This window comes from Schistocerca gregaria, chromosome 3 (genome assembly GCF_023897955.1).
Source record: "Schistocerca gregaria isolate iqSchGreg1 chromosome 3, iqSchGreg1.2, whole genome shotgun sequence".
NCBI classification, from domain to species: domain Eukaryota; kingdom Metazoa; phylum Arthropoda; class Insecta; order Orthoptera; family Acrididae; genus Schistocerca; species Schistocerca gregaria.
The window spans coordinates 134,431,452-134,441,475 of NC_064922.1; the positions used below are offsets into that span (position 1 = coordinate 134,431,452).

Genomic DNA, 10,024 nt, shown 5'->3' on the forward strand with positions numbered 1-10,024 from the left:
TCCATCCTACTGCAAACGTCGTCGAACTGTTCGTGCAAATGGCTGTTCTGTTGCAAACGACCCCATCTGTTGACTCAGGGATCTAGATGTATCTGCACGATCCGTTACAGCCATGCGGACAACATGCCTGTGATCTCGACTGCTAGTGATACGAGGCCGTTGGTATCCAGCACGGAGTTCCGTTTTACCCTCCTAAACACACTGATTCCATATTCTGCTAACAGTCATTGGATCTCGACCAATGTGAGCAGCAACGTCGCGACACGATAAACCGCAATCGAGATAGGCAACAATTCGACCTGTATCAAAGTCGGAAGCTTGATGGTAGGCATTTCTCCTCCTTACACGTGGTATCACAAGAACGTTTCACCAGGGAACGCCGGTCAACTGCTGGTTACGTATGAGAAATGGGTTGGAAACTTTCCTCATGGTAGCACGTTGTAGGTGTCGCCACCGCCGCCAACCTTGTGTGAATGCTCTGAAAAGCTAATCATTTTCATATCACAGCATCTTGTTCCTGTCAGTTAAATTTCGCGTCTGTAGCACATGTTCGGGGAGTAGCAATTTTAGTGGACGGTAGTGTACTAGTGCCACGTCACCACGACGCGCCTGTGCGTAGCACACAAGTGTTGCACCATAATTTAAGAATTAAATTAAAAGTTAAAATTGCTTTCCCAAACTTTGTCAGTATGTACTTTAGTATATTAATGTTTATCTGTCAAATCTCGGATTGATCAGCTGAATATTTTTTCCTAAATACATCGTTTCAAGGAAAAATAAGTTGCGCTAAATAATAAAGCTAGGGTCCCAAAAATTGGTCATAATGCTGAGATGGATGTCAGAATTGACTGGTACAAGTCTCAACGTGGTTAAAGCAATGTTTCGGTCAGAATCTACATTTTTATGAAAAATTGAAGGTGCTAAATATTTTACTTAGAAATATAAAAATTTGTATGAAGCTTCAGTCTAGTATAAAAACAATTAATTATGCAATCGCACTGAGCAACCTCCTACAGTTTTCGTGTAATGTACTGAAAACTAAATTTGGAACAAAAATGTCCTTAATTGCAGTTGATTAAGTATCTGTTATATTAGTGCTAGGATGTTTTGGTAATAGCATACGATGAAACCTATTAAATAATAGAGCTATAACAAGTTCTAGGGCCTGGATAATAAATAATAACATATATAAGGTCTCTTAAAGTTGAAGTTCACAGGTCATGTTCTACTATGAGTTCCGTTCTAAAACTTCTAGAAGACAAAGTTTAAATGAAGGCGAGCTAAAACTTTTTCTGTGATTTTAAACAACTTATCTAAATTCATACAAAAATTACCAAGATTATAAATTAGTACACAACCGTGTTATAAAATATTAGGGGTTCAAGAAAGCGCCTGTTTAGAGGCTGCTATCGTGGGCATACAGCGAATAACAGCAGGCTTGCGCTGCGCCCGTATATAAATACAGTCACAGAGGCAACACCGTTCTTCACTTTATACCCAGTCATGTCCCCCCCCCCCCCCCCCCGTCAGGTCAGTGTGATACAATGTCAGTCCGAAGGTCCTATGGAATAAAATTGACTGAACGGATCAACGAACAACCTATACGAGTCTCATCGGACGTCCACCACGTACAAATTCAACGAAGAATATAGAACAAAATGAGATTAAAAAAGGCCCGAGTTCGATTCCCGGCAGGGTCGGAGATTTTCTCCGCTCAGGGACTGGGTGTTGTGTTGTCCCAATCACCATCATTTCATCCCCATCGACGCGCAAGTCGCCGAAGTCGCGTCATATCGAAAGACTTGCAGCCGGCGAACGTTCTACCCGACAGGAGGCCCCAGTCTCACGACATTTACTTTCTACTTCGTGCCAAGCCACCGCATGATCCGCGTCAGTCAAACGCCGGAGTACCCAATGCCTCGAATGGCGTCATAGCCAGACGGCAACTAAACGCATATTTCCGATACAAATAGGAAGTGAAATGGCGAGGACTGTACACTGTCCTGGATCGCGTAGATTTCGCAGAAGTAACTGTTAAGTGTGCCACCCGTAATGTTAAGAAATCCGTGTGGCAAGTGGTGGCAGTTATTTTTCACTTTTGAGGTGAGCAATTATTTTGATTATCAGAAGTCAGGACGAAGGACAGTTTAATAGGATGTTACTATAGAGGCCGCCTCTGAACTGCTCATAGTGCTGTTTAGGGTAGAGAGAATTATTATTACTATTAACATAATGAATATTACAATGCTGTGCGTGTGAAAGCTTTACAAAAGAATACCTATCAATTGGAACTCAAAATCTTCATTTATAATTACTGTCCTGATCCCGCTGAGAAAATAGAGGATAGAAACATTTCTATCAGTGGGCTGGACAAGAATGTGGACTTGCAGACTAGGAACTGTGGTCAGTATGTTCTCCATCGTTTTCTGGCCGACCACAGAAATAGCTTCCAGGCTCTCGGCAAAGGCGGTGAACAACAATATTCTAATATCTCCTCCTATAACTTATGACTGATAACATATTATTATTATAAACGCGCCACCCCACACGTTTACATTCCCCGATTCCTTTTTGGACTGTTTTAAACTCGAGACCTATTTGAATGCGGGAACAGGGACCGCGTAGTTTGGCCCCTTTACTCCGCAAGCCAACCAACCTGCAAAGCACTGGTGATAACAGGCAACATCGCTACACTGCTTACTGTACACGGGACAATTTTCTGTGAGAAACCTATTTTCGCAACCATCAGTAGTCCCAAAAAGTGCCTGTCACTGCAGTATAGACAGTAGTACGGAAATGAGCTGATGGCTTCAGGAAGCGCCAAAATATGGTATTTAGCTCTAGGCAATGTGTTGTTCCCTTTTTCGAAGATAGTTTTTTCTTCTTTAATCACCACTATTATACAAATGTTCGTGAGCACTTACATGGAAAATACATAGTGAAATACAAGTATGAAAATGTACACATTCACCACCTAATATTTTGCTGCAATAGTCACTGAATACTTCTTGAGCTTCCAACGGCTAGGAAGTACTAATCCACTACAGTTTAGTTTTGAGTAATAGCCCGTTATACGAAAATTTTGTTTAAAGACAAGAACATAAATCATAGATAGAGAAACACTTTTCACCGCACTGGAAGTAACGAAGACAAACAAAAAGACCAAAAAGCTAAACCAGGAAATATTAACAAATACAGCAGCCAAAGTGAAATTAATACCGAGCTCTCCGAACTACACTCCTGGAAATGGAAAAAAGAACACCTTGACACCGGTGTGTCAGACCCACCATACTTGCTCCGGACACTGCGAGAGGGCTGTACAAGCAATGATCACACGCACGGCACAGCGGACACACCAGGAACCGCGGTGTTGGCCGTCGAATGGCGCTAGCTGCGCAGCATTTGTGCACCGCCGCCGTCGGTGTCAGCCAGTTTGCCGTGGCATACGGAGCTCCATCGCAGTCTTTAACACTGGTAGCATGCCACGACAGCGTGGACGTGAACCGTATGTGCAGTTGACGGACTTTGAGCGAGGGCGTATAGTGGGCATGCGGGAGGCCGGGTGGACGTACCGCCGAATTGCTCAACACGTGGGGCGTGAGGTCTCCACAGTACATCGATGTTGTCGCCAGTGGTCGGCGGAAGGTGCACGTGTCCGTCGACCTGGCACCGGACCGCAGCGACGCACGGATGCACGCCAAGACCATAGGATCCTACGCAGTGCCGTAGGGGACCGCACCGCCACTTCCCAGCAAATTAGGGACACTGTTGCTCCTGGGGTATCGGCGAGGACCATTCGCAACCGTCTCCATGAAGCTGGGCTACGGTCCCGCACACCGTTAGGCCGTCTTCCACTCACGCCCCAACATCGTGCAGCCCGCCTCCAGTGTTGTCGCGACAGGCGTAAATGGAAGGACGAATGGAGACGTGTCGTCTTCAGCGATGAGAGTCGCTTCTGCCTTGGTGCCAATGATGGTCGTATGCGTGTTTGGCGCCGTGCAGGTGAGCGCCACAATCAGGACTGCATACGACCGACGCACACAGGGCCAACACCCGGCATCATGGTGTGGGGAGCGATCTCCTACACTGGCCGTACACCTCTGGTGATCGTCGAGGGGACACTGAATAGTGCACGGTACATCCAAACCGTCATCGAACCCATCGTTCTACCATTCCTAAACCGGCAAGGGAACTTGCTGTTCCAACAGGACAATGCACATCCGCATGTATCCCGTGCCACCCAACGTGCTCTAGAAGGTGTAAGTCAACTACCCTGGCCAGCAAGACCTCCGGATCTGTCCCCCATTGAGCATGTTTGGGACTGGATGAAGCGTCGTCTCACGCGGTCTGCACGTCCAGCACTAACGCTGGTCCAACTGAGGCGCCAGGTGGAAATGGCATGGCAAGCCGTTCCACAGGACTGCATCCAGCATCTCTACGATCGTCTCCATGGGAGAATAGCAGCCTGCATTGCTGCGAAAGGTGGATATACACTGTACTAGTGCCGACATTGTGCATGCTCTGTTGCCTGTGTCTATGTGCCTGTGGTTCTGTCAGTGTGATCATGTGATGTATATGACCCCAGGAATGTGTCGATAAAGTTTACCCTTCCTGGGACAATGAATTCACGGTGTTCTTATTTCAATTTCCAGGAGTGTACATCCACTCACCAAATAGTACAAGTCTTAAGTACTAACGTTCCAGGAGTGTATTAGAAATCGAGATAGGAATGAGACAGCGAGATGTCCTGTGACCCATTCTATTTAACTCGTTCTTGGAAAAAAATAATCAGGACATTGGAAAAAGCAGTCAGTGACATAAAGGTGCGGAGACACAAGGATGAACCATCAACATAATATGTCTAGACTTTGCTGATATTATTGTGATAGCAACAAATAATAGAAATGAAGCCAAAGAAGTTCCAGAGACAATACACAAATCTCTGAGAAAACGGGATCAGAAATCTCATACGAAAAAACACAGCACAAGGTGACAAGATGCACATACAGGTACCCACTGGTAACAAAGTATGAAAAGACCAAGTGTCATTTTTCCTCCTGTCTACGTGATTATGTAGCTCTCAATTCGTTCGAGCAATCAGTAATTCATAATATGAAACACAGTCATAGCTCATTCACTCAAAATGATTCAGACATTTTACTTGTTAGAATGAAATCAGGCGATGATTCTTCTTCTCTGGAGGCTCATGCTTTGCGGCAGTCTGCTAATCTGCACAAATAAAATGCCTCGTAATTTTTGGGAGCGTTATATAACTAGTCGGAAACCTCAGATCAAGCGGATATTTGGCTTCGATGAAGTTTAACCTTCCGAAGAAATAATGGAGCTCTTGGATTATTAAATTCAAGTTCGTATCCAGTCTTTCGGAAGTTTCCTTCTGATTAACAACTACGCAATATATCGATGAATATCATATGTCAAATACACTCCTTTGTATGAAGGAGCAATATATATTTCCCTTTTAATTGTACAGTTCGTATCAGTTATCTTCTGTCATAAATCTCAATAATCAGATTACAGTTTTTCAAAACAAAGCTCAGGCTAATCGGCACGAAGACAGTCTCGGAAGCTTTTTTTCTAACAACCACCAGAGAGTGTACTTCAATGAATAATTATGCGCTCATGGCATGGCTATTGTATGAAACTACTTTGTGCATGGATTCTGCGAGTATGAAGATAGAAAATTAGTAAACGTCATTCAAGGGTAGAATTGTATCAGAATAATTCATCGAATATAAAGAGATATTTACAAAAAACAAAGTAGAAAATTTCAAATACGTGAAAAAGGTTATACAGAAAACAAGAATGAACTCGACATCCAATGAAGAAAGGATCGAAAAACTACAAAAAGCATATAGAGTTACTTGGGAACATTGTAGCAAAAGAAGTATTTTTATCGATTCCAAATTAAGACACTATAGTACAGAAGCTTTACCAGAGGCCTTGCATGCCCCAGCAACAACAGCACTCAAGGGAAGATCGAAAATGGAGGACGTTGAAAAACAAAAGAGGAAAATACTGGGAAAGATACGCGGGCTGGTTCTGGACAAAAAGACCGACGAAAGAACCGTACGAACAGACAGACACATAAGGAAAGGAGGGGAAGGTTCTACGGACACATAAACAATATAAACGAAACCAGACTAACCAACAAGATTTTTAACATAGTGACAACTAATATAGTCAAACCCAATTTGAGCCGGCCATTGTGGCTGATCGGTTCTAGGCGCTACAGTCTGGAACCGCGAGACCGTTTCGGTCGCAGGTTCGAATTCTGCCTCCGACATGGTTGTGTGTGATGTCCTTAGGTTAGTTAGGTTTAAGTAGTTCTAAGTTCTAGGGGACTGGTGACCTCCGAAGTTGGGTCCCATAGTGCTCAGAGCCATTTTTTTTTGAAACCCAGTTGGATAAAGGAAACTACAGAAGACTTCAAGAAACTAAACATCTCCAGGAAAAAAAGACAGAGCAAGAAGCCAGAAAACAAACATTTGAGAAAACTTGCAAAGAGAAGACAACAGGAAGGAAATGGACAGAAGATAGGAAGAAGAATCAATGTGAATATATGAGAGGTTTTTGGGAAGAAAAAGGGAAGAGAGAGAAAAAAATTAAATGAAAATTGGTTGTGGTTTAGCGCTCGCCTTAAGGGGGAACTAATGATAGTAATAGTAACAGTAAGACAATGTAGTAGAGAGTTCTTAGTAGTGATACAAAGGTAACTACTTGTGGTGCATTCAGAAACGCAACAGATGCTGTCATTAGAATAATCTCTTCCACCGACCATTTCAGTTCCATTCTTACAGATCGTGCTTTCACAGTTGCAATAAAACGATCTTCCAAAAAGTCACAATAAAATCACTCTCGACCACCTACTGCAATCTCTAACTCATCCTGACTAAAGTGGACGGCACGCACTCTTCCTTGATATAGCCAGAGACCGTCACTAACAAAACTGGAATATGGGCTGAATCAGTATGAAACGACCAATAGTGGAATACATTGACGTGGTACTTGACCGGTACGTCACGAAACCTTGCACCGACTTTCATTACTCAGTACAAGCAACGAACGATACACGCAAAATTTCGTTCACCTACAAAACCTTAGATGTGGCCTGTATTCTCAGCAAGTCACTGCACGACTTCTTTACTCCCTAACTGTTTCATTATTTAGAAGGACGCTACTTTGACATTGGAGACCTCGAGTGCCTCCCGTATCCCTCAACCTGCAGAAATGGTCTTATCTCAGTCCTACAGAGCACATCTGTGGGCAGCACCAGTCGAGGAATGCGCTGTTTTGACCCAGTTCTAACCAGTCTCCTTGACTCGAGTTTTAAGCGCTGGAGGAACTGCTATGGATCAGGATGGTTCCTTTTTCTCTCAGTACCTCCTACAGTCATTCACGACACTTCGACATTTTTTTCTCTAATTTCATGATCTTTTTATCTGTTACTTCACAAGTCTGTAATCGAGTCTGTTAATCCGCATGACTTTGTTACGATCTTCAACTGCTGTCGTAACGTAAATTGTGCATCCGAAAAGAATTATAAAGTTTCACTTTGAATCTGTCCTAAATTAGTTTTGCTGAAACAGTATCAAAATGAGAATTTAGTTCACTGATCTTATATAATTCTGAATGTAAGGTAGTCGTGTTTTTGAAATTTTGCCTTATTACAGAGGTTATCCACATTGTCCAAAGTATTTTGAGGGTTTAACAGAGGTTATTCTGCAAAAAAACTAGAACTTTACACTAGCACATCACTCCTTTGCTTAGTTATTGTTCTGATAACTAGATATTATTCACCAAACAACAATGCCAGCATTTATAACTGCGTCAGGAACCAGTACAAACTTTTCTTATGCATTTTCCTTTTGAAAGTGGGTAATATGGTCCTGTGACGTCGCAAGACCATCTTACCATAAATCTTACCATATTTTTTATCGACATTCCTGAACTTTTCCTCTCTTAGTTTCCCTGATCAAAAATTACGCTATGGTAGTAGTTGAAGGTCGTAACAAAGTCACCCTAATTAACGAACGCAATTAGCCATTCGTAAAGTAACGGATGAAAAACTGACGAATTTGGATCAAAAATTTTACGAGCGCGTAACAGTAGGTGTCATCAGAGCAAAAGGTTGCTAGCTATAGGATACTACCCAAGTCCTGACTAAGCAATCTCGACTTCGCAATCGCATGTGACGAGCAAAGAGGCAAATCAGAGTCATAGCGCTCGCCTGAATGCCTTTTTCCAACGAAGCGGATAGATGAAAAGTCATGTTGAAACCTTCTCTTTTTCACTTCTAAACTTAACGTATGCACTTCTGACATATCTGCGTAGCCTTCGTAGATCATTCTTTAAAATCTGATTGCTGTGTAATGTTTAAGCTGAGTAGCCCGTATATTGTATCACGAACATAATACGACTAAGCAACTATCTGAATATGAAACGTGCTTATGAGACACTACGGATGTACAATGATACAGAATTTTCTAGAAGCAATATTCTAAATAGAATAGGATATGTGACTTAGTATCTCCGAGTAATACCTTTCCAACAATCAAGATTTTGATGTTGACTGACATTTAGAACAACCATGTGCAGTTATCGATACAAATCTTAATCTTTATAGACAGATGTAGCCATTCAATGTTGCCTGAATACGCAGTATAATGTTTTGCCATGGCCCTGATACTAATTCTTACTTGCGCAACCATGATAACGATGCTCAGCTCTGTTCGACCACCCATCTGTAATTTAACTCTTTGCTTTTGCTAAAATCACGATTAAGCCATTTGCTATTAAATAAATAACGCAATGTACAATGCGTGTGGGCATTTTTGTATTTGGTAACCTTCAGTCGATCAGGAAAATATGAAAGTCTGTAGTTAAGTGTATCAAAAACTTCAGTATAGATACTGTAAAAAACTGTGAAAGAATGTACGGGTCAAAGGTTAATATTTCAATGTACGAGCGTGGCTGGGTTAAACACTGCTGGACTAACAATTACTTGGGCACTGTCTTAGTAAACCACACAATTTTGAGTAGACATAGTGATGTAATGATTTTCTGAGTACATGCGTGATTATTGTGACATAGCAGCCTAGACAATGATTATTCGCCAAGAATCGAATTTCTACGATTTGACTCGCGAAATAAAACTTCTATCCAGTCATATCCCTCAGACATCTGCAATCTCAGAAACGCAGATGTACTGGCACATATTGCCTCATTCAGCACACCCCGAGATGGAGAGAAAGGAATCTCCAAGGTAAATCTACAGTGCGTCATTGACATCAGTACAACCCAAAGTAAAATTACGCAGCCGACGGGGAGCAAGAGAGCCAGAAAGTGACGTCACCTGCTGGTAACAAAATTGCTCAATGAGATCTCCTCCACACAGGTGGTTCCTTAGGCAAAGATTAAAATACTACTGCTCACGGAGACACCTCACAGAGCCATTGCAGGCTTTGACGATCGGAAAAGCCACGAGTGTGGTGGAGACCTTTCCGTTATTCGTAATTTATCTCCCAGCAGAAGAATTCCGTTGGGTTAAATGATGGTATGTTTTCTGAAAAAGTGAGCGGCACATAGCTTTGTTTTAGATTGCCAACGGCCTCGCCGCAGTGGTAACACCGGTTCCCGTCAGATCACTGAAGTTAAGCGCTGTCGGGCTGGGCTAGCACTTGGGTGGGTGACCATCCGGTCTGCCCAGCGCTGTTGGGAAGCGGGGTGCACTCAGCCCTTGTGCGGAAAACTGAGGAGCTACTAGATTGAGAAGTAGCGTATCCGATCTCGGAAACTGAGATACGGCTGGGAGAGCGGTGTGTTGACCACATGTTGTTGTTGTTGTGGTTTTCAGTCCCGAGACTGGCTTGATGCAGCTCTCCATGATACCCTTCTTCATCTTCCAGTACTTACTGCAACCTACATCCTTCTGAATCTGCTTAGTGTATTCATCTCTTGGTCTCCCTCTACGATTTTTACCCTCCACCCTGCCCTCCAGTGCTAA

The 10,024-nt window shown here is 42.9% G+C and overlaps 1 pseudogene; it reads left to right on the plus strand.

Moving 5' to 3' along the window:
- The first annotated feature begins 9,620 nt into the window (after positions 1 to 9,620).
- On the plus strand, positions 9,621 to 9,738 carry LOC126356681 (5S ribosomal RNA; annotated as a pseudogene).
- Positions 9,739 to 10,024: the final 286 nt, after the last annotated feature.